We start from the raw sequence: 25,268 nt of genomic DNA, 5'->3' as shown, positions 1-25,268 counted from the left end.
GCCTTGAGTTATTACCCTGACTTTCTTCATGATGGACTATAAGCTACAAAACGTAATAAACTCTTTCCATCTCAAAAAACAATGTTAGGGGCAAAGTACATGGTTGATTATATGCTATGAATATATATAGGAATATCATGAAAGTATACAATTATTACACTTAATGTATGTAGTCAATAATATGGTATAACCTTCAACATATTTATTATAGTAAACATAATAATTTTCACAAACAGTAATATTTCTCTTTCATGCTATTTTTAATTTATTTTTATAATGTGACCTAATAAAGTCACCCTATTAAGTAGGGGAAAAATTTGGACATTTTTAGATGTTTGTATTATGACATTGTGACAAATATGTAGTAGCAGGCCAGATGCCTAGTGACATGATAACTCAATGTCAATACTCTGCTGACCCTAATAAAGGAGAACACATGAAACAAAAGATCATCAGGCAGCATGTCACATCCGAGTTATGACGAGCGTCGTATGATCAGCAGTGACTGTGCAGAGCACGAAACCAAGGCTGTGTTAACAAAACGACTGATATGGGTGGTGACAGGTATCAGCAGACGTTTTACTTGCCTCAGGCAAAGTAAAGATTTGAATCAGAACTAGAGTTTCTGTAGATCTAACCATTTATCGGCTATCACATTCATTATTTAGCTAAACTAGTCAAAAAGTATTGTGGAATAAACCTTGGTTTATACATAAGAGTATAGGAAGCTTTTAAAGTTGCAAAGAGATGACCAAATGTATATAAATTATGAAATGATACGATTTGTAGTGGAATAAATAAAAAATGTCTTTTAAATCATTATCAAAAACCTTCAAAGGAATTGGGAGGATGGCTCAGCAGGTGGAGTGCTTGTCGTACAAGTATGAAAACTGGAGTTTATATCCAGAACCCTAGCATATACTGGGTGGGCATGTATAGTCCCATCCATCCTAGACTTGGCATTCCAGCAGATTCTCAGAATAAGTTAGCTGGCAGAATCACTAACTCTGGTTTAGTGAGAGATTATGTCTTAAAGAGTAAAGCGGAAGAACAATAGAGAAAAATTTCTGACATCAACCTCAGGCCTCCACAGTGCATACACACTCTCTCTCTCTCTCTCTCTCTCTCCCCACACACAGACACACACACACATACACACACTTGAACACATACATACAAAAATGCATATCTACATGCATGTGCATTCCATATAGACAGATAAAAAAACCAAACAAACAAATTTAATGGGAACAAAATTATTACTACATAATAAATTACCTGAACAGTCAGTATTTACTATATTTAATACATTTGGAAGGAAATGAGAAACATGAGATATTGATCATGGGATAAAACATTCTTTCAAAATTTGTCACCACCCCTTTTTGCTTCCTTTTATGCTACTATAAGCAAGCTTCTAATTTGAATGTTGTCCAAATGCATATGCTTCTATTTATTTTGTTGCAGGTCCAGCAACCCAGGACCTGAGTTAAGGTCAAAATTAAAATCCACTGTAATAAATTGAGCAGAAAAAATGTTTTCCTGCCTTATAAAAGTATTTTATTCTATACATTTAAGTCATAAATATGATGTTTTATGTTCCATACACTGATCATGCTATGACCAAAAAGAAAAATTCTTCTCATTAAAAAATTTCTAACGTAACATCTTTTTCTTTTTCTTTCAGATGAAACATTGCTTGAGTTTCCTTTTACTGCTCAATCTACTATAATTACAGTGATCATGTTGAGATTTCTTGGAACACTGGAACATAGGAGTCAATTTCAAATTTAGTTTCTGTCAGAAAATATTGGGAAGTATTGTCTTTTTACAAATATGAAACCATTACAATTATCTAATAGTTTTATGAATAGTTTGGTTCAACTCCATACATATACACATATGTATATGTGTATATAATTTGAATATACTTGTATTTGAGTAAATGTATTAAAATATGCTCATTCTAAGTATGTAACTATCAGATATACTTTATCATAGAAAATAGATACTTCAAAATTCAAATGTAAGTTATGTCACAGGGACTATTCTTTTATGTCAAAAGTGTTTAAGTTATATAATCTTTGAACATATACATATACATTCTCTATATAATTTAGACAGATGTAATATATATTCCCCTATTGCACGGTTCAAATATATCTTTTATTTGGAATGTGGAATGTGGACCAGTAGTTGGCAAATATTTTTGTTTTTGTTTGGTAAAAGATCTCAAAGAACATATTTCAGACTTTGTGGATTACACAATACCATTTTTTGTCATTACAGCATGAAAGTAGTAGTCACACAAAATATATAAATGAATGAACATGTCTATGTTCCAATAAAAAGTGATTTATGTACATAAATGGTTGGCTGTAGCATTTCACAGGAGTCAGTGAGGGAGTATACCACATTTTTTTTCAGGTTTCTTGGCTTGATACAACCTATAAATAGTGGTAAGATTAGGTTCAGTTGTGAAATGATACTATGGTCTTTGAGGATTCAATACTGATGTAGAGAATTGTACACGGGACCATGCTAGTTGGTGATGGAATATACTTCGACTGGATAAGTAACCCAGTTCTACTGTTTTTAACGTAGATTAGAGAGGTCAGAGAATACATTTATGTTAAAATAAGCTGGATTTAACTCTTCTCGTAGAATCAGAATTCCAATACCTCTCAATTCCTGAATAAGTATGACCTGAAAAATATACTAAGATCTACCCGCAATCCCAGAGGCAGCAGGGACCAGGGACTACCAGGTGAGACACCTCCCTTAGTTAACTGCCTGCAGTGTTCCTCTAGGGAAACCAAGAAAAAGGAGGTCATGATGCCAGTTCCAGGGCAAACTCAGAGGACTGCAGCCATCAGGGTACTCCGAGCCTGCCAACATCAGAGAAAACCGGCTGGCTAAGGGAAGAATGACAAGATGCTCAACAAAACCCAGGGCTATACAGGAACACAAGAAAACAGCTATGCCACCATATCAAGACCCGGATAACCTAGCACACGTGAAGTGTAAGAAAAATGGACCTTAAATCAAACTTATGAAGGTAATAGAGACCTTTGAGGAGGAAATTAATACATCCCTCAGGGAAGTACAGGAAAATAAATTAAATGGGTAAAAGAACTGAATAAATCCTTCTAAGAGGCCTGATAAGGTAGGGTCAGTTGGAAGGGGAGGAGGACCTCCCCCATCAGTGGACTTGGAGAGGGGCAGGGGAGGAGATGAAGAAGGGAGGGTGAGATTGGGAGGGAATGAGGAAGGGCTACAGCTGGGATACAAAGTGAATAAACTGTAGTTAAAATAAAAAAATAAAAAATTAATTAAAAAAAGAAGTACAGTAAAACACAAGCAAACGGGAGAAGAAACTAAATAAAACAGTTTAAGACCTGTATACAAAAGACAAAAGGGCTGAGAAAGAAATTAGAGAGAAAAACACCTTTTACAATAGCCAAAAATAATATAAAGTACCTTGGTGTGACTCTAACCAAGCATGTGAAAGACCTGTATGAAAAAACTTCAAGTCTCTGAAGAAAGAAATTGAATAAGATATCAGAAGATCTCCTATGCTCCTGGATCAGTAGGATTAACATAGTGAAATGGTCATCCTACCAAAAACAGTCTACAGTTTCAATGCAATTCCCATAAAAATACCAACAAAATTCTTTATAGACCTTGAAAGATAAATTCTCAACTTCATATGGAATAACAAGAAACCCAGAATCTCTAAAACAATCCTATACAACAAAAGAACTTCTGGAGGTATCTCCATACCTGATCTCAAGCTGTACAATAAAAAGTGCTTGGTACTGGCAGGGAAACAGCCGGGAGAATCAATGGAATCAAACAGATGGCTCAGAAATAAATCCACACACCTACAGATACTTGATTTTTGACAAAGAAGCCGAAACACACCCATGATTATGGCTAAGATAAAAAACTCTCAAGTGACAACAGATGCTTGAGAGGATGTGGAGAAATGGAAACCCTCCTCCATTGCTGGTGGGAGTGAAAACTTGTACAAGCACTTTGGAAATCAATCTAGTTCTTTCTCAGAAAACTGGGAATAGTGCTACCTCAAGACCCAGCAATGCCATAACATAACATTCTCCTTATGTAATGTGACAATAGAGGCATTTTATAAATTTCACCTAATACAAATACGAAGTACAAATGACTAGAAATAACACTGGCAGATAAAACTAGTCAAGATGAGTTTTTAATGATGAGCATATATTTTTCGGGAAAGTTCCATTTAATATCATTCATGGTGAATGAAGAGGAAGAGATTTACTTCAGTGAATATTATATAATTTCCTATGTATTCTGTTATTTGTCAAGGAGTTGCACATAGTATGAATCTTACTTGATTAATGAAAGATAAAAGAAATTCTACCATCACATAGTGTTTTTTAATTTTATTTTTATTAATTACAATGTATTAACTTTGTAGCCTCCCTGTAGCTCCCTCACTCCTCCCCTCCCTCTTTCCCACCTTTGCCCCTCCCCCAGTCCTCTGATAAGGGAGGTCTTCCTCCCCTTCCTTCTGATCCTAGTCTATCAGGTCTCATCAAGCCTGGCTGCATTGTCTTCTTCTGTGGCCTGGTAAGGCTGCTCCCCCCTCCCCCTCTGCTCCCCCTCAGAGGGAGGTGATCAAAGAGCAGGCCAATCAGTTTCTGTCAGAAACAGTCTCTGTTCCCATTACTATGGGACCCACCTGGACACTGAACTGCCATGGGCTACATCTGTGCAGGGGTTCTAGGTTATCTCCATGAATGGCCCTTGGTTGGAGTATAAGTCTCAGAAAAGACCCCTGTGCCCAGATTTTTTGGTTCTGTTGCTCTTCTTGTGGGGCTCCTGTCCTCTCCAGGTCTTTCTATCTCCCCCTTCTTTCATAAGATTCCCTGCACTCTGCCCAAACGTTGGCTATAAGTCTCAGCATCTGCTTTGATACCCTGCAGAGTAGAGACTTTCAGAGGTCCTCTGTGGCAGGGTCCAGTCCTGTTCCTGTTTTCTCCCTCTTTTGATGTATATCCTTTTTGCCTTTCTGAAAAGGGATTGAACATCTTAGCCAGAATTCTCTTTCTTGATTAGATTCTTTAGGTGTACAGAATTTAATATGTTTATCCTATATTATATGTCTAATATCCACTTATGAGTGAGTATATATCCTGTGTGTCTTTCTGCTTCTGGGATACCTCACTCAAGAAGATCTTTTCCAGTTCCTACCATTTACCTGCAAATTTCATAATTTCCTTGTTTTTTATTCCTGAGTAAAATTCCATTGTGTAGATGTACCACAACTTCTGTATCCATTCCTCAGTTGAATTGGGTTGTTTCCAGAAGTTAAACAGCAACAAATCAAGTAATCCAATTAAAAAATGGGGTACAGAGCTAAACAGAGAATTCTCAATAGAGGAATACCGAATGGCAGAGAAACACTTAAAAGAAATGCTCAACATCCTTAGTCATCAGCGAAATGCAAATCAAAATGACCCTGAGATTTCACCTTACACCCACCAGAATGACTAAGATAAAAAACTCAAGGGACAACACATGCTGGAGAAGTTGTGGAGAAAGGGGAACCCTCCTCCATTGCTGGTGGGAATGTAAACTTGTAAAACCACTCTGGAAATCAATCTGATGCTTTCTCAGACAAATTAGGAATAGCACTTCCTCAAGATCCAGCTATACTATTCCTAGGCATATCCAAAAGATGCTCAAGTATAAAAAAAGGACATTTGCTCAACAATGTTTTTATCAGTTTTATTTGTAACATAGTGTGTTTTAACACAACCAAATACAACTAGATATCAAATCCTTCTGGCTAGTTTACCCACATTGTTTGGGTGATTGATTTTTGTTATACATTTAATTTAAAAGCAGGTGACTACCAAAAGAAAAATCCAGAATAAATTTTGAAGATACATTCAGGACAGACAAATTTAGAGACTCTATGAGATCAGGTCAGTTGATAGTGCACTTGGTTTAAACTGTAATAAATAAAAATTAAATTAAATTAAAAAATAAATAGATCTATTTCTAATAATAAAGTATTCAGTAGTTTCAGTTTGAAGGGGGAAATAATGAATTACATTTTTAGGTAATACCTTTTAAAACAATAGCTTTGCAATAAATAAATTCCATCATCATTAGCAGAGCCATAAACTATTGTATCAGAATACAAGCTCAGGAAGTAACTACCTGCCAAACAGAGTCAAGTGTGTCTACAGGAGATAACAATTTAGTAAGAGGTTATAGTCAACATCTAGGATTTATCAAACAGCTCTGCTTCAAGATATCACTAAGCATTTAATAATTGAAATTCAGGATGAATTTTTACAGCAAACAGGCTGTATGAGAGGCAACTCAAAGGCTAAAATTCTTGCTGTACAAGCCTGAAACACTCATGTCAAGCTCCATGCACACATCTGTAATTTTGGAACCTCTTAGAATGGTGTGTGTACAGGCAGCTCTCTGGAGCTTACTGGCCAGGTAGTCTAGACAAACAAGTAAGTGACTGGTCCATTGAACGATTGTATTTCAAAAAATAAGGTTAAGAGTAAGTGAGAAAGACAATTAATGTTGACCTCTGGCATTCATGTGCATACATTTGAGTATGAACACAAGTGAACACAAAACACATGCATAAAAATGAGACAGAATTGTGTAAAAAGGAAATATATCTGAACAGATTGTTTTAGATGAAGTACATTTAGCATTTTCTGGAACAAAGCATAGAAAATATGATTTTGTTGTCAATACAATGCTTTCAGAATATAGTGTCTATTCTTCACTCAAACAAGCATAATAAAAACTGAACCGCATATATTTAAAAATATGTATCAGGCTGTCCTTACCAGACTTAGTTGCCATATAAACCTAGGTCTGTGTGAATCAAAAGTTGTCTTTCCCCACAATGACGTTTTGTATCTAGAAGAAAATTTTTGACCAAACAACTTCTGAGTCCTTTGATATAACAAGGACTTGTGAATAACAAAGTAGCTCCATTTGACAAGTATACTAGTGAGTTTTATGTATGTAGGTTTCTCCACTCGGTTCTCCAACCACAGTCTAATAGTGAGACAGTTATTACTTTTTTCCATTCCTGATTTTCCTAATTATCTAGAAATCCATGCTCTATTTCCTCTTACTCTTTGTTATATCACTCTCTTTCCCTTTCTCTCTTCAGGAAGATGTAGAGAGAGCACAGTTAGGGGGAAAAAAGGCACTCCAATCTTCATTTTTATGTGCCTGCTCGTCAGCAGAACAATTTCCCCTCATTCCCTACTTCTAATCAGAAAGAAGCTATTTTCTTTTGCACCTGACTGACTCCTCTACTTGGTGCTTACAGCTGACTGCACCCTAGCATTCCCTCCAGGTACACAGATGAAGCTTTTAGTTAGAACTGAAGTTCACTCTTTAAACACTTCACCACAGATTTCTAAGTTATTTCTGTATCCCACATTTTCCGGCTATATGGAACTTGGACAATGAATCTAGCCAGATGTATGTAGGGAATTTTCTCATTAAGTGAAACCTGTTAAATCCAGAAAGGGAAATATCGCACATTTTTCTTGTGTGTACAGGTCATATGAAAGCATATGCATATATGTGATGAGAAACCAGAAGAAACACATGAGATAAATGGCAAAGGAGCTTGGCAGAAGGAAAAGCATGAGCAAATACAATAATAATCACCTATTAAAATGTTCCAGATACCTATTATTTTACACGTTTACTAATATTTTATAAATAACAAAATAGCATATGTATGTTTGCAAAATTTTATGTTATCATAAGATTTATCCTATATTTATTTGAGAACATATCAAGTATCTGCTAATATAAGCATAAAACTCCTGATCACTACTATTACTATTTATTATTTACTTGTGATTTTTAAAGTCAATATACTAAGTAACTAATATTTCCTTTGATAGTGCTCTCTCTCTCTACCTCTGTGTCCCCAGCCACATATATGAGCATGTGTGCATATATGTGCATACAATGATGAAGTTTGATAGGTTTGGGCTTCCACATATGTCACTCTAGCTCAATAAATCATTATGCATTGAATATTGTCGATCAGCAAATAGTTTCCAAGTTAAAAAGTCTGGCCAAGGTAAAGCTTGTTTAATTTTTTTTCTAAGTTTTAAGAAAAACTGAATAGCTGACTCCAGTGAACTTAAACTGCCCCAAATGGCTAGCATGCATAATTAAATAATATTTCTTTATTGTACATATTGGTTCTCTCTACCATGAGGTCCACAGGATGGAACTCAGGTTATTAAGTTAGCTGCTGGCTGCCCTAAACACATGAGCCCTATCCAGTGGTCTCCAAAATATCTCTATTTAGATATACTTATTAACCACAAAAATTCATGGCATGAATACCCAAAAAGATCTCTAACACATAAAACAGTAAAAAAAAAAAAATTCCAAGTCAAAGAAATAAAGGCAAGGATGAAAGAGATAGGAGGAATTATATCTTATATTCAATGATAATCACTTAAAATATTTTTATACATATTTGTTATCTGATTTATTGGTCTGGAACCTCAATTCGTACATCGCACCCAAATATAATTTTTCTTCCCAAATGGATGCAGAGACAGGAGAAGTCATTTGGAAGTTACAAGTCAGTAGTGATGGAAACACATTTTGGTTAAACCAAGCATTTCATACTGAGACTATCTGCCTTTGAACTTCAGTTGCTTAGAAAAGTCAACACCACAGATCACCTTGTCAGGGCTCTGACAGGAAGGCTGATGTGGAAAAGTGAGCTCCGACTGTTTCTGTAATTTATAGTGTAAGAAATCTGCAGCCACCTGCCTAACTGAAGCAGCCATGCAGGGCTTATTGGTCCCCAAGCACTTTTGTCACTGGTCTTGTTAAGGCTTTCATACCAATCAGCACTTTTGTCAAATTTCAGCTTATCTATAATCATCTGTTTCTCCTTTTTCTGGATATGGGTTAGGTATATTTTGCCTAAATCTATTGTGGAAGTAAATAAATGACTAGCGGTAGAACAAAATCCCTGGAAGTGGGAAGCTAATTCATCTAGCTTGCCTGCTAGTCAAGGTTTTTTATTATTAATTACAGTTTATTCACTTTGTATCCCCCCCATTAGCCTCTCCCTCCTCCCCTTACAACCCTATCCTCCCTTCCCCTTCTTCTCGCTTGCCCCTCCTAAGTCCACTGATAGGGGAGGTCCTCCTCTCCTTCTTTCTGATCTTAGTCTATCAGATCCCATCAGGAATGGCTGCATTGTCTTCTACAGTGGCCTGGTAAGGCTGCTCCCCCCTCAGGGGGAGGTGTTCAAAGAACAGTCCTATCAGATTATGTCAGAGGCAGTCCCTCTTCCCATTACTATGGAACCCACTTGGATACTATGCTGTCATGGACTACATCTGTGCAGGGGGTCTAGGTTATCTCCATGCATGTTCCTTGGTTGGAATATGAGTCTCTGGGAAGACCCCTGTGTTCAAATTTTCTTGTTCTGTTGCTCTCCTTGTGGGGTTCCTGTCCTCTCCAGATCTTACTATCTCCCACTTCTTACTTAAGATTCCATGCACTTTGCCCATCAGTTGTCATTCAAGACCTTCAACACAAATAGGTTTCCTGAATAATCTGTAGGTCATTTCCATCTATTAAAGGACACGATTTTGAATGTTGCTAATAACTAAGTGTCCTGGTTGTGACTTCTTTTTTTTTTTTCATATTTCATAATGATTATGTGATAGATTTGCCTTTGATAAACCTTTCAGTGCATTGCTGGTTACTACCTATGGCAGTGAAGCCTGAGAAAAACCAAACAAATAATGGCTCACATGTAGGTATTAGAAAACAGGGCCAATTATACCAAGGAAGATCATCTGAGACAATAAAACCTGATTGAATGTAACATTTCAGAATGAAGCAACTAGGATACAGTTACTTTCTTCTCTCACTTTTGCTTTACTATTAATTCATTACTGAGTATGTAATAAGTCTCTGGGGGGGGCTTAATAGAAACTAGATAAGTCTGCCTCATTCACTTACTAGAGTGTCACATGCCAATTAGTTATCACATCAATTCTCAAAAAATAAACACGTTTGTGTTTAACAAGTTCAGACACTGCAGCCACATTTCTTAAGAACATAAGCTATATTTTGCTAAGTACAGGTTACTTCTTTCTTTTTGTTTGTTTGGCTCTGCTTGATATTTGAAAACAATCATTATGTAATGGAAATACTGTAAGTATGCTGAATGTCTCACCTGGGGAATACATTAAAAATATGCTTTGCTGTATCTTAGCTACTGAACATAATTTTTCTTTTCTCTTAAGCATCCTTTATTTAGACACACCTCTTCAAATATTTAAAATGTTCCTGGAAAGACTGGATGCAATAAGGTTGGCAGGAGTATCATACTTCTTTTAAGAAGCTTCTGTTCACACATTTAAAGATGGAAGCAATAATTGTCATATAATATAATATAATTAATATAATATAATAAATATAATATAAAATAAAATAAAAAATATATATTGTATTACATTTGAGAGGGCCCATAGGTATGATGCACATTGGGGTAAAGATTGCAAAATAGAAGAAATATATACCCATGTGTGCATATCCTCCATTTCTATAGAAATTTAATTTTTCTAAATAAAATATTTTGTCAGGAGTGTTCATGGTTCAGTTGACTGAAGTCAGATGCACTAAACATTGTTTAATTTGACAGCTCTGTTGTTTCTGCCTGGAGTGGTGCCTTTGAGTATTACAGAAGTAAACCAAGTGAGAAGAAATATAACATGAAGAGCCTGCATGCTGAATGACTGATTGATTGAGATTTGTAGCTAGACAGCTCATGTAACCTTGGTTTCTTCATCTATGAAGTGAGACAAACTATTCTTGTCTATCGGAAAATATTGTTCTGAAGATCAAGCTTGTTTTACTGATGTAGACTACTTGAAGATATTTACATTAAATTACTTTAGAAATTTCTCTTGTTTCATTAATAATAAATCATAATCTAACAGAGAAAAAAATCACTTTATTTTATACAGTAGTGAGAAAGTGGAATTTGGACCAATTTAAAGTTTTTCTAAAACTGAGGACTTTTATTATGTTTAACAGATTACTTTTAAGAGTTCAAATTCCTGGCAAACACTTCTAAATGCAGTATTATAACAACATAATAACTGTCATGCCAAAAATGTTTAAGAAGTATGCATTAAAAATAAAGCAAGAAAATGTTTTAAAGTTACTTTAAATCTATAATTATTCAGTCTAAGAAGATTAGAACCACATTAATAGAAAGGAATGCGAATGAGAGAAAATTTTTAATTAATTATCAGTTAATTTCTATGGATCATTCAGAATACTACATAGATTAACTTTCTAATATGTCATATGTTTTTTTTTCTAATTTAGCTATATCAAACTGTAATTGGAGGAAAGTAAGGTTTATCTAATAATTTACCTAGCAGTTCAAGGACCCCTATTATAATACAAGGCTAAGAGTATAAATCAGACTGTGTAGATTCTCTCTACGGTTTTGTATCACCTTATTTTGCATTTTCTAAAATGATGGCTGGTGACTACAATGACTTTATTGCTACAAATTCTCCTCATTAATGTAGCTCAATTAATTCCACACAGTCAATAATTTTAATTTTAAGTGTGGAGTTTGTAATGTGGAACTAGAATTGTATATGTAGGTAAACCAGACATTTCTTCCCTACAATGCTCTGGATAAAAATTTTTTTAAAAAAGCAATAAATCAATTGATTGAACATATTCTGAATTACAGAAACAATGCTAAAACCTCTTAAAAACAGTAATAAAATATAATAAGCTTCTGTGGCTAAGGCTAGGAGAAGCACAAAACATTCCCACTAAAATCAAGAACAAGAGGACATTCACTTTGACCAGTTATTTTCAACAATTTAGTAGAAGTTGTAACTAAAGCCAGAAGACAAAAGAAATGAATGAAAGTAACTTAAGAAGTAAATGAAGAAGCCAAAGATTCTTTACTTGCAGATAACATTCTATACAGAAGTGTATATAGAGACTCATCTACAAAAATTTTGTAACTGTAAAAAGTTTCAACAAAGTGGCAGGATACAAAATTAACACTAAAAATTAGTGTCAATGCTTTTCAGAAAGCTCAGTAGTTAAAGATGCTTTCATAATCAATGCCTCCTCAAAACAGGCACTGAGACTCACAGCCAAACTTTGGGTGATGAGTTTGGAGTCTTGTGGAAAAGTGGGAGGAAAAATAAAGAGCATGGAACTCCACAAGAAAAAGAAAAAGTAAAGGACCTGGAACTCCATAAGACGATCAAAAGACTCATCTAACTAGGACCCACAGGGCCTTGCAGAGGGTGAAGCATCAACCAAGGACCTAGACCCTCCCTCCTTACAAAATGTAGCCAATGTGCAGCTAAGAGAAAAGCACCCCCAGAAAATGCCATTCCCGAAGGCAAGAAGGCGAAAGTCTCACATAGGACCCACAACAGAGAACCAGGCTTGGTGCTGACAGGGAAAGGTGGCCAGGGAGAGGTGGGCCAGTTGGTCTGGGTGAGCACGTGCTGGAGAGGAAGAAGCTGGCCTTGGTATTCCTTCTGCAAGATGCTGTGCAGGCTGAGAGCATGCATACCGTGTGCCTGAGCCGAAGTGGCCAGGTCTACTTCTTCGGCTGCAATGATGACGATGCCCTGAGAAGGGACTGATCAGTCGAGGGCACAGAGATAGTCCCTGGGAAAGTGGAACCGCAAGAGAAGGTGGTACAAGTGTCAGCAGGAGACAGTCACACAGCAGCCCCCCGTGAAGATGGTTGTGTCTTCCAGTGGGGCTTTTTCTGGGACAATGATGGTGTGATCGGGTTGTTGAGGCACCATGTTCAAGCGCAGCTGGATTTTCTAGTAGTAAAGGCGGCTTCAGGGAATGGCCACTTGGTGATGCTGACAGTTGATGGAGACCTCCACACCTTGGGTTGTGGAGAGCAGGGTCGGCTGGGTCATGGGCCTTAGTAATTTGCCAATCGAGGTGGCAGTCAGAGCCTTGTGCTGACTCCAAGTCCCCAAATGTGTGCTGCTGAAATCCAGGGGAATCCAGGGCCATGTGTGGTCCCAGGATGCTTTCTGTGGTGTCTACTTTACTATTGCCATCTCTCAGAAGGGCCATGTGTATGGCTTTGGATTCTCCAACTATCACCAGCTTACAATTCCAAGTACTAGATCTTGCTTCTTTCCTCAGAACTTGACATTCTCCGGTAATGCCACTCAGGACTGGGTGGGCTTTTCTGGGGCCCAGCATCATACAGTCTGCATGGATTCAGAAGGAAAAGCATACAGCTTGGTCTGGCCTGGGTACAGGCTGCTGCGCCCAGGGAAGGAAGCAGAGGAGAAGAGCATACATACCCTCATTTCCAAGCTGCCATCATCTACCTCCTTGGTAGCCTGTGGGGCTTCTGTGGGGTATGCTGTGTCCAGGGATGATTGCGTTTTTGCCTGGGGCATGGTAACCAGCTACCAGCTAGGCACCAGGCAGGATGAAGACTCCTGGAGCACTATAGAAATGACTGGCGAAGAGCTGGAGAACCCTGTGGTCTTGACTATGTCCAGCGTGGGACCACACACAGTCTTTCTCTTTTAGAACAAGGAACAGAGCTGATGAAGTCTTTGTTGACCTGGCTTCTGGCCCACAACACACCTTCCCAGAACAGAAAAATGGCCAGCTACAGATTGCAGAAGGCCCTTCTGCAGCTCTGAGAAGCTGTCATCTCCTGTCTTTTCCCATCACCACAGCAGAATCCTTTTCTTCTGTTTTGTCCTCTTTCTAGAATCATCCTGATACTTGCAGGATGTGAGAGATAGAGAGAGGGCCTGAGAAAGATCTTCGCTTACTCTAGACTTATGTCATTAAACCTTTCCTTCCTTCATTGCCTTGCCTCCTGTGGTCTTACCTGGCCCTGGTTCATTGCCTACAAAACCAAAAACTTTCTGCCCTGGTGTTTTGGTGTCCCCGCTCTGAAAAAGGAATATCCATTAAGCCCTACTTCCCATGTGCCATTCTTTCTGCTCCTAACAGTAATTTACAGGGAGACAAATGGTATGTGTAGCCACTAGATCCAGTTGCCACGAGCCCATATCTGAGGAGACCTAGACAAAGGCATTACAAGGGTCTGAGTGATCTAAGCCAAATATTTGGCTATAAACAGTTATCCAGGCTCAAAAACAGTGACCCACTTAAAAAAGCCAACTAGCTGTTCTCTGAAAGGCACACAACAAAGCACATCACTTTCCCTTGAGTGTTTCCTGTGCATTCCACATGCAGTCAGCCTTTCTGCCACAGAGGACTGGAAAACCATGCTGGGCTCTGCTGAGCAGTCAGGGAAGAGTATGGGAAAGGGAGGAGGTTGGTTTTATAACAATGTTGAGGAATAAGTGGAAGGAAATTCTTGGGGTGGGGGACAAAGTCTGGTCCTGAGAAAAGGAAATAACAGTGGCTAAGAAAATAGTTTTGATCTTTTAAATTGTATTAATATTTTAGAAGAAAGAGTGAAATCTTTTCACACTTTGAATAAAGTTAAGAGTTGTATTTAAAACTACTCAGTTACACCATTTTAATATAAGGTGTGAAAATCTGAAACTGATAGAGCAAAAATAAGAGCAATATAGGCACAAATAATGATTTTCTGAATATTACTATGTTGCTTAAGCTATCAGGCAAATAATTGACAAACGGGACAACCTCGTGAATTTGAAAAGTTTGTGTATTGCAAAGAAATATTAATTGAACGTGCTCTTGTTTGTGAGACACACGGCAAAAGTACTGTTGACATCTTAACAATTTCACACACAATAAATTGATAAACACCTCCCAATAATTTTCTTAAGCCGAAAATACCTACGGCTGGGGAAATTATCTTCAGGGCATTTGTTACTAAAAGATGACTGAGTTCAATTCCTGCATTAGCATAATAGAAGGAGGAGAGTCTTTATTTATACTGCTGCTTACCCACCCCTGCAGCCTCACCACACACGCGTACGTCATAAATTAGTGCACCAAATCCTGCTTGTGGACAATTGGTTAGCAGACGGTAGCGGTAGACACCTTCGATTCTGGAACTTGGGAGGCAGAGCCAGGCTGATCTCTGAGTTCCAGGTCAGCCTTGTCTACACAGTGAGTTCCAGGGAGCCAAGGCTATACAGAGAAACCCTGTTTGGAAAAACAAAACAAAAACAACAGCAACAAAAACAGTAGCTCTAAAGTTTCTTCAGAGACCTATTAGAGGTAAAATTTCTGCTGAAGAAATTTTATGTGATTTAGGCAAATGACTAGTTGTGGCCTTATAAAATGAATTGGATAACAGTTTCAATATTTCTGCTTTGTGGAATTATTTGAGGATTATTGGTATCAACTCTTCTTTGAAATTCCAATAGAATTCTGTGATACAGCCTTGTGGCCCTGTGCATTTTTTGGTTGGGAGCTAACCAGTGGGTTATATTTATATTTAAATTGTTGATCTGGTCTTGACTTAACTTTGTAAAGAAGAACCTATTGAGAAAATTATCTCTTTCTTGTTGATCTTTCCAATTTTGTTGAACACATGTTTTTAAAGTATGTCCTTAAAATTATTTGGGTTTCCTTGGTGTCTGTTGTTATGTCCCACTTTTAGTTTTTGGTCTTATTAATTTTGGATGTTTTCTGTATTAGAGTTAGTTTGGATAAGTATTTATATATCTTGATGATTTTCTTAAAAAACCACCTTTTTATTTATTTATATATTTTTAATATTAGTTACACTTTATTAAGTTTATATCCCAGCTGTATCCTGCTTCCTCATTAGCTCCCAATCCCACCCTCTGTCCCTCGTCTCCTCCCTGTCCTTTTCCTACTCCACTGATAGGGGAGGGTCTGACCCTAGCTTATCAGGTATCTTCAGGACTGGCTGCAAAGTCCTCCTCTGTGGCCTAGCAGGACTGCTCCTCCCTTTGGGGGAGGGAGGTCAAAGAGCCAGCCATTGAGTTCATGTCAGAAATGGTCCCTGTTCTCCTTACTAGGGAACACACTTGGATCCTGAGCTACCATGGGCTACATCCAAGCAGGAGTTCTAGGTTATATCCATACATGGTCCTTAGTTGGAGAAAAAGGAGCCTACCAGAGAGGGACTCTGAAAGACTCTACCTAGCAGTGTATCAAAGCAGATACTGAAACTCATAACCAAACCTTTGGCAGAGTGCAGGGAATCATTTGAAAGAAGGGGGAGTTAATATGACCTGGAGAGGACAGGAATTCCACAAAGACCCAATATATCTGGGCACAGGGGTCATTTAAGAACCACCTTTTTGTTTCATAGAATCTTTGTATCATTCTCTTTACTTTTATTTTATTAATTTCAACCTTCAATTTAATAATTTCTTTCCATCTTGTTGTATTTGGTATGATTACTTCTTTTTATTTTAGAGTTTTTAGGTGTGTTGTTAAGTTGCTAATGTGATATCTCTCCATTTCTTTGTTAGTTTAATGTTGGCACTTAGTGCTATGAACTTTTCTCTTAGCACTGCTCTCATTGTGCCTCATAAGTTTTGGTACACTGTACATTCATTTTTATTGAATTCTAAAAACTCTTTAGTTTCTATATTACTATCTTGACTCATTTTTCATTAAGAGTTGATCAGTTTTCATGAATATGTTAACTCTCTGTTGTTTCTGTTCTTGTTGATATTCCAACTTTAAATGTGGTGGAATTAATAATTGTTCTTGTACCTGTTGAGATTGTCTTTGTGTTTGAGTATATGATCAGTTTTGGAGAAGGACATGAAGTACACAATAGAAGATATATTCTCTTGCATTTGGGTGAAATATTCTGTACACAGCTATCAGGTCCATTTTGTTTATAACATCTGTTATTCCCAGTACCTCTGGTTTGTTGTTGGTTCTGTTTGTTTATTCATTTTTTCTGAATGACCTACCTATCCTCTGGTGAGAGCGGGGCAGTGAAGTCTTACACTATCAGTGTTGTAGGGTTACTGTGTGAACTGAGCTATAGTTGTATTTCTTTTACAAACATGGGTGTCCCTGTGTTTAGTACATACATGTTAAGTATTGAAAAGTCATTATGGTGCATTTGTCTTAAGTATGTAATCTCCTTCTGTAGCTTTTAAACAAGTTTTTGTTTTTGTTTGGAGTGTATTTTGTTAACTATTAAAATGGCTACACCAGCTTGCTTTTTAGGTCCATTTGTTTTGGATATGTTTTTCCAGTCCTTTTTTTTTTTTCTTTTTCTTGTAGATAGAATTTATTTTTTTTCTTTTTTCTTCTTTAATATTAGTTACAGTTTATTAACTTTGCATCCCAGCTTTTTTAAATTTAATTTAATTTTATTAATTACACTTTATTCACTTTGTATCCTCCTATAAGCCTCTTTCTCCTCCCCTCCTGATCCCACCCTTCCACTCCCTTCTTCACGCATTCCCCTCCCCAAGTCCACTGATAGGGGAGGTCCTCCTCTCCTTCCTTCTGATCTTAGTCTATCAGTTCTCATCAGTTCTCTGATCTTAGTCTATCAGTTGACAAAGTGGCTGCATTGTCATCTTTTGTGGCCTGGTAAGGCTGTTCCTCCCTCAGGGGGGAGGTGATCAAAGAACAGGCCAATCAGATTATGTCAGAGGCAGTCCCTCTTCCCATTACAATGTAACCAACCCACTTGGACACTAAACTGCCATGGGCTACATCTGTTCAGGGGTTCTAAGTTATCTCCATGCCTGGTACTTGGTTGGAGTATGAGTCTCTGAGAAGACCCCTGTGTTCAAATTTTCTGGTTCTGTTGCTCTCCTTGTGGGGTTCTTGTCCTCTCCAGATCTTACTATTTCCCACTTCTTACATAAGATTCCATGTACTCTGCCTAACAGTTGGCCAGAAGTCTCAGCATCTACTTTGATAGTCTGCAGGGCAGTGGCTTTCAGAGGCCCTCTGTGGCAGGTTCCTAGGTTGTTTTTTTCCAGTCTTTTATCCTAAGATAATGTCTATTCTTGATGTTGAAGTGTGTTTCTTGCCTGTAGCAAAAGAAAAAAAAAAAGTATCCTCTTTTAGTCTTTATTCTGTTAGTCTTTGTCTTTTTCTTGGGGAAATAAGACCATTGATATTGAGAGATATAAATAAGCAATGATTATTGATTCCTATTGTTATTATTGGTTTTGTTGATGTGTTTGTGTGAGTGTATATGTGTGTGTTTCCCTTTAGATTTTGCAGATGTGACATTATTAATCCCCCAGTTTTTCCTGTGTGTAGTTAACTTCATTCAGTTAGATTTTTTCGTTCAAGCACCATCTGTAGGGATGAATATATTATATATACTGTTTAAATTTGAACTTATCATGGGATAATTTATTTTATTCATGTATGGTGATTGAAATGCTTGCTAGGTAGAGTAGTCTGGGCTGGCATCTCTGATCTCTTAGAGTCTACAGTATATCTGTTCCAGCTCTTCTGGCTTATAGAGTCCCTTTAAGAACTGCAGTTATATGTTACTTGGTGACTTTTACCTTGTAGCAATTAATATCTTTTCTTTGTTTTTATGTTTAGTGACTTATTTATTATATATGAAGTGTGTTCTTTTCTTGTCCAATCTGTTTGGTGTTTTGTATGCTTCTTGTATCTTTACAGGCATCTCCTCCTTGAGGTTAGGAAACTTTTTTCCATGATTTTGTTGAAAACATTTTCTTGACACTTTCCGTAGTGTATCTTTTCAATTGTATGTCCTTCTTATTCTTAGAGTTGGTTTTTGCACAGTGCTCTAAATGTCTTGGATTTTTGCCCAGTAGTTTTTTAGATTTAACATTCTTTGAGAAATGTATTGGTTTTTTTCTGTTGTGTACACAGTTCCTGATATTCTTTCTTCTGCATCTTGTATTTTGTTAATGAAGATTGCCTGTATTTCCTGCTTGAATTCCTAATTTTTTTCCAGAATTCTCTCTTTTTTTTTCTTTGTTAATTTTTGGTTGTTGTTGCTTCTATTTTTATTTTTAGGTCTTGAGTAGTTTTGTTTGTTTCTGTCAACAGTTTCTTATTCTTGGCTTTCTATAAAGATTTATTCAAGGACCATGTATGGATATAACCTAGAACCTCTGCTCGGATGTAGCCCATGGTAGCTCAGTAATCAATTGGTTTCCCATAGTAAGGGGAACAGGGACTGTTTTTGACAGGAACTCAATGCTAGGCTCTTTGACCTCCCCACTCCCCAAGGGAGGAGCAGTCCTGCTAGGCCAAAGAGGAGGACTTTGCAGCCAGTCCTGAAGATACCTGATAAAACAGGGTCAGATGAAAGGGGAGGAGGTCCTTCCTAATCAGAGGACTTGGAAAGGGGCAGGAAGAAGGTGAGGGAGGGAGGGAGGGATTGGGAGGGAATGAGGGAGTGGGATGCAGCTGGGATACTGAGTTAATAAAATGTAACTAATAATAAAAATTAAAATAAATAAATTAATTATTTTACTCAAATTGTTTGTTTGTTTTTACCTTATTTCTTTAGAAATTTATTCAGTTCCTGGTTAAGGACCAATACCAACTTCATATTGTTGGTTTTAAGGTCATTCTTCACTAGTTCTTTCCCTATGTTGAAATAGCCAAAGCCTGCTATAGTAGGGTAGCTGGACTCTAGTGGAGACATATGGCCCTGGCAGTTGTTGATTTTATTTTTAAGGTAATGTCTTGGCATCTAGGTTTGTGCTGATTAAAGATTTAGGTGCTTGTTTCTGGGTATGCCTTTGTTGGATGCATGTTTTGTTCCTTGGTTCCTTGATTTCTGTCTTCTCTCTAGAGTTTCAGAGAATGTTATGGCTGTGTTTTGGCTTTTCGTGGGGGGGGGCTGTTCAGGTGGTGTGTTTACAGGTAATGCCTGATGGTGAAGAACGGTGGTTTCCTGGGATGGTTAGGGGAATGAAGGTTCAAAGAGAACCTCTTTGTGATCTATCGGTAATGAGGTCATAAAGACAAGAGAGAGCCCAATAAGATATTAGCTACAGATATACGGAGAAGACGGTGATCATTGGATCTCAGAAGCAGTATAGATCTGTTTCAGGCTACTTTTTTCCTCTGCAAGGAACTCGTCTTGGCTCAGCAAAAGGTGTCTGTTGAGGTTGGCACTAAGATACAGTGAAAAGTGGGAAAAGGAAGTCAGGACAGAACTGGCTATAGGATGCACAGGAGCTGTGTAGAGCAGTGAGGGCAGGCTGTAGCTGACGTTTTCTTACAGTGCTTGTGACAATATTGGGGGACCAGTTCTGGGGAGAAAGAGAGAGAAGGATATGTGGGCAGCCTATCTTCCTTTCTGGCAGAATGCTTTCTTTTTGAAGCTTGACTGTATGGTCCTCAAATGAAAACTTTGTAGATGACAATGTCACATTTCAGTACAAAAAGTTTAGGAACCCTGAGCAAATAAGAATTGTAGATAAGAAATCAGAGATTCGAAACAAAGGTGCAAGACACAACACCTGATTTTATCTCAAAGCAAAACAAAAGAAGTATCTAATTGGTGCCAGGCAATAAGTGGCCTGAATAAGTGAGGGATGACCGAGAGAAGAATGAAGACATTGGGATGTATGCATCAATTTTCCCCATGTAGGATCTTTTAAGTCCATTATCTTTTACTCTTAGTTCACTGGAATCACACAAGGGTAGGAGTACCATATTACACCTTTTTGTTTTGTTTTGTTTGTTTTAAAATTATATTGACTATGCCATCTTTATGAGGAATTAATGATGTAAATCAGGTTAGAAGTTACAATGCCTCTGAGTAGGAAAGCAATAACCAGATGGCAAAAATTACTAGAGCACAAACATTTTAAATTTAAACCAGCAGAACTTTAGGTGATAAAGAACCAAGTATGTGAGACCATGAAAAATTGAGAATGAATCCAGTGTTATTATTCCAAACTACTAAAATATTGAAAATGTCATCAATCAAGATGAGTAAGATGGTATACACAATAGCAGTAGCTGGCTGAATAAAGTGTAGGGGTCCAATATAACTAGCAATTAGAAGTTGAATATGTCTGAATAAATTAGGCTTTTGGTGCTGCTAGGATTGTGGTAAGAAGCCCATATGCCTCAAGATAATTAAGAGCTAATTAAGAAGAGTATATAGCCTAATATGTCAAAAAGGCCAGAAGAAAACTAAAAAGGAAGGTCATAGAAAATCAAGAAGGATGAAAAAAGTCTAGAAATGAAACCCTGTCCTTTTAATACTCTCCGTTGTTAAAAACAAGGAAACCATGACATATGCAGGCAAACGGTGGGAACTAGAAAACATCATCTTGAACCAGATAACCTAGAAGGAGAAAGACACACATGGCATATACTCCCTCATAAGTGGTTATTAGACATACAATATAGAATAAATATACTAAAATCATACTCTTAAAGAAGCCAAACAACAAGGAAAAAAACCCTAGGGAAGATGTTCAATCCTCGTTCAGAAGGGCAAATGCAATAGACATAGGAAGCTGGAGAAGGGAGTGAACAGGACATTAGCCTACAACAGAGGGCCTCTGAAAGATGCCACTGATTGATGTCTCGAAGCAAAAGGTTGAGACTGCAAAAGGTCGAAGCAAAGGTTGAGATTCATAGTCAAACTATGGGCAGAATGCATGGAATTTTATGAAAGAAGGGGAAGATAAGAAGACCTGTAGGGGACGGGAGCTCCAAAAGGAGACCAACAGAGAAGAGAAAAAACAAACAAACAAACAAACAAACAAACAAACAAAAAAAAAAACCTGGGCCCTGGGGGCCGTGTAGAGACTGATCAAGGACCATGCATGGAGAAGACCCTAAACTCCTGCTCAGATGTGGCCCATAGGTTCTGTCTCCAAGTGGGTACCCTAGTAAGGGGAACAGGGGTTGTCTCTTGTGTGACCTCAGTGGCGGGCTCTCTGATCACTTCCCCCTGGAGGAGGGGGCTTATGATCCAGCCTTTCCAGACCACAAAGGAGGATAATACAGCCAGTCCAGATGAGACTCGATAGAAGGGGAGGATGTCCTCTGCTATTAGTGGACTAGGGGAACGGCAAATAGGGAGAAGGGGGGTGGTATTGGGAAGAGATGAGGGAAGCGGCCACAGCTGGGAAACAAATTGAATAAAGTATAATAAATAATAATAATTAATAAAAACGCAAAAAACACCCTTTAGTAAAGTAGCTGGATAAATCAAAATATTCAGTAACTTTCCTATATACAAATACCAAATGGGCTAGGAAAGAAATCAGGGAAACAACGCTCTTTACAATAGCCACAAACAATATAAAACTTTTTGGGGAAACCCTAAGCAAGCAAGTAAGACTTGTATAACAAGAACTTCAAGTCTTTTAAGAAAGAAATAGAAAAAGAAGATGGAATGAACTTAATATAGTAATAGAAACAACACAGTAAAAATGACCATCCTACATGGGGTAAGATGATCAGTCCTCACTTAGAAAAACAAATGGGGTGTGCATTGGATGTATGACAAGAGTCTACCACAGAAGGCATCTGAAAGACTCTACGTAGCAGTGTATCAAAGCAGATACTAAGACTCATAACCAAACCTTCGGCAGAGTGCAGGGAATCATATGAAAGAAAGGGAGTTAGTATGACGTGGAAAGGATAGGAGCTCCATAAGGACCAAATATATCTGGGCACAAGGGTCTTTTCTGAGACTGACACTCCACCAAGGACCATGTTTGGATATAACCTAGAACCTCTGCTCAGATGTAGCCTGTGGTAGCTCAGTAACCAATTGGTTTCCCATAGTAAGGGGAACAGGGACTATTTCTGACAGGAACTCAATGCTAGGCTCTTTGACCTCCCCACCCCCCAAGGGAGGAGCAGCCCTGCTAGGCCACAGATGGGGACTTTGAAGCCAGTCCTGAAGATACCAGATAAAATAGGATCAGATGAAAGGGGAGGAGGTCCTCCCCAATCAATAGACTTGGAAAGCTGCAGGGAGGAGATGACAGAGGGTGGGTGGGACTGGGAGGGAATAAGGGAGCAGGATACAGCTGGGATACAGAGATAATAAAATGTAATAATAATAAAAAATAAATTAAAAAATGACCATCCTACCAAAAGCAACCTGTACAATTCCACCCAATCCCTACCAAAACTTCATCACAATATTTTACATACCTTGCAAGGAAAATGCTCAATTTCAAATGAATAAAATAAAAATCTGGGATAACTAATACAAAACCGAATAATAATAATGACTTCAGTAAGTATCACCTTTCCTGATTTAAAGCCATAATAACAACTGCATAGGGTTGCTCTAAACACAGACATGCTGATCAACACAGTCAAACTGAACACACAAAAATACATCCGTACACCAACAGACACCTGCTTTTTGATAAAGGAATCTTATATATACTCAGAATCAGAGATTAATAGACACTCAAATGAAAGTATCTTCAACAAATGTAGCTGGTTAACTGGATTTCTACATGTTGAAGAATGCAAATAAATCTATACTCACCAGCCTGTATAACACTCCAATATAAGTGGATCAAATATCCCAACATATAACTAGACACACTAAACCTGGAAGAAGAAAATATTTAAGGGTACGTTGTAGAGATGAACATTTGATTACTGTGCAAGATTTCCTTTTCATTCTCTCATTTGCATTTGCAATATATTTGTTAGAATCTGTGGGATTAAAGTTTAGGGAAAAAAAAAAAAGAACAGAGAACATCCTTGAATGCAGAAGACAAGAGACAATACCCTGAACAGAACACTCATAGGTCATGCACTAAGGTAAACAATTAATAAATGAGACCTCATGAAACTGAAAAGCTTCTGCAAGGCAAATGATACCATCAAAAAGACAAAATAACTGCCTGCAGAATGAGAAAAGATTTTCAATAATTCTACATTTAAAGTGTTAAAAATGCAAAATATTTAAAAGGACTCAGGAAACTAGACATCAGCATCCAGGTAATTCAATTAAATGGATACAGTTGTAAACAGAGAATTCTCATTAGAGGACTCAAAGGGCTGAGAAGAAAAAACAAAAAACAAAAAACTCATCATACCTAGCCACCAGGAAATGAAATTACAACTACTTTGAGATTCCATCTTGCACTTGTCAGAACCAGAACAGCTGAGATGAATGTCACAAGTGAGAGCTTGTACCGGGAATGATATGGAGTAAGGGGAATGCTCCTCCAATGCTGGTGGAACTTCAAACTTGTACAATCACTATGGAAATCAATATGATTGTTTCTCAAAGAACTAGAAATGGATATACCTCAAGAATCAGCTGTATCATTCCTGGGCATATATTCAATAGAAACTCCAACTCACCACAAGGACACTTCCTCAATTATGTTCAAAGTAGCTTTATTCATAATAACCAGAAGCAACCTACATGTCTCACAACTGAAAAACAGGAAAAGTGTGATACCCTTACACAATGGAGTATTACTCAGCTGTTTTTGTTTGTTTGTTTGTTTTTAATGGCATCATGAAATTTCTAGGCAAATGGATGGAAATAGAAAAAATAATCATCTTGAGTAAGGTAGCACAGACACAGGAAGACAAACATATCTTGTCTACTCACTGATAAGTGGATATTAACTAAAGCAAAGGATACTCAAGCTACAATTCATACACCCAGAGAGGCTAAATGCAAAGAGGGCTCTTGAGGTGCCACATATGTCTCCCTGGTAAGGGAAAACTGAGTAGAGTTTTGGGTTGACTGATGGTAGGTGGCAATTATAACAGGCAGGACAAGGTTGGTGAGGGGTGGGAAGAGGGCTGATGGAAGGAGAGAACACAGGAAAGATTAATAAAATGGGGTGCTTTTTGGGAGTGATGTGGAAACCTAATATGGTAAAAGTCCCTAGAATCTAAGAGGATAACCCTAGTGAAGACTCATAGTAATGGAGAATATAGAGAGGAGAGGAGAAGAGGAGAGCAGAGGGGAGGAGGAAAGGGAGGGGAGGGAGGGAAGAGAGGAGAGTGGAGGGGAAGGAAGGGGAGGGGAGAGAAGAGGAGAAGAGAGGGAGAAAGGGAGAGAGGAGAAAGAAAGAGGAGAGAGAGGGAGGGAGAGATAGAGAAGGGAGGGAGGAGAGAGAGAGGAGGGTTATGGTTAAAATGATACTCAATTTTGACTTTAAATAGTGTTTAGGCATTAAAGAGATTTTTCATAGTCTGCAGGGCAGAGCCTTTCAGAGGCCCTCTGTGGCAGGTTCCTAGGTTGTTTCCTGTTTTCTTCTTCTTCTGATGTCCAT

At 37.8% G+C, this 25,268-nt stretch overlaps 1 pseudogene; it reads left to right on the top strand.

Annotated features, from left to right (window-relative positions):
* Positions 1-461: 461 nt before the first annotated feature.
* On the top strand, positions 462-13,674 carry LOC129673289 (regulator of chromosome condensation-like; annotated as a pseudogene).
* The last annotated feature ends 11,594 nt before the right edge of the window (positions 13,675-25,268 follow it).

The sequence above is a fragment of the Psammomys obesus genome, unplaced genomic scaffold (assembly GCF_907164565.1).
Source record: "Psammomys obesus unplaced genomic scaffold, mPsaObe1.curated_primary_1811, whole genome shotgun sequence".
Taxonomy (NCBI): Eukaryota; Metazoa; Chordata; class Mammalia; order Rodentia; family Muridae; genus Psammomys; species Psammomys obesus.
This window is presented reverse-complemented; position numbering and strand designations above follow the sequence as displayed.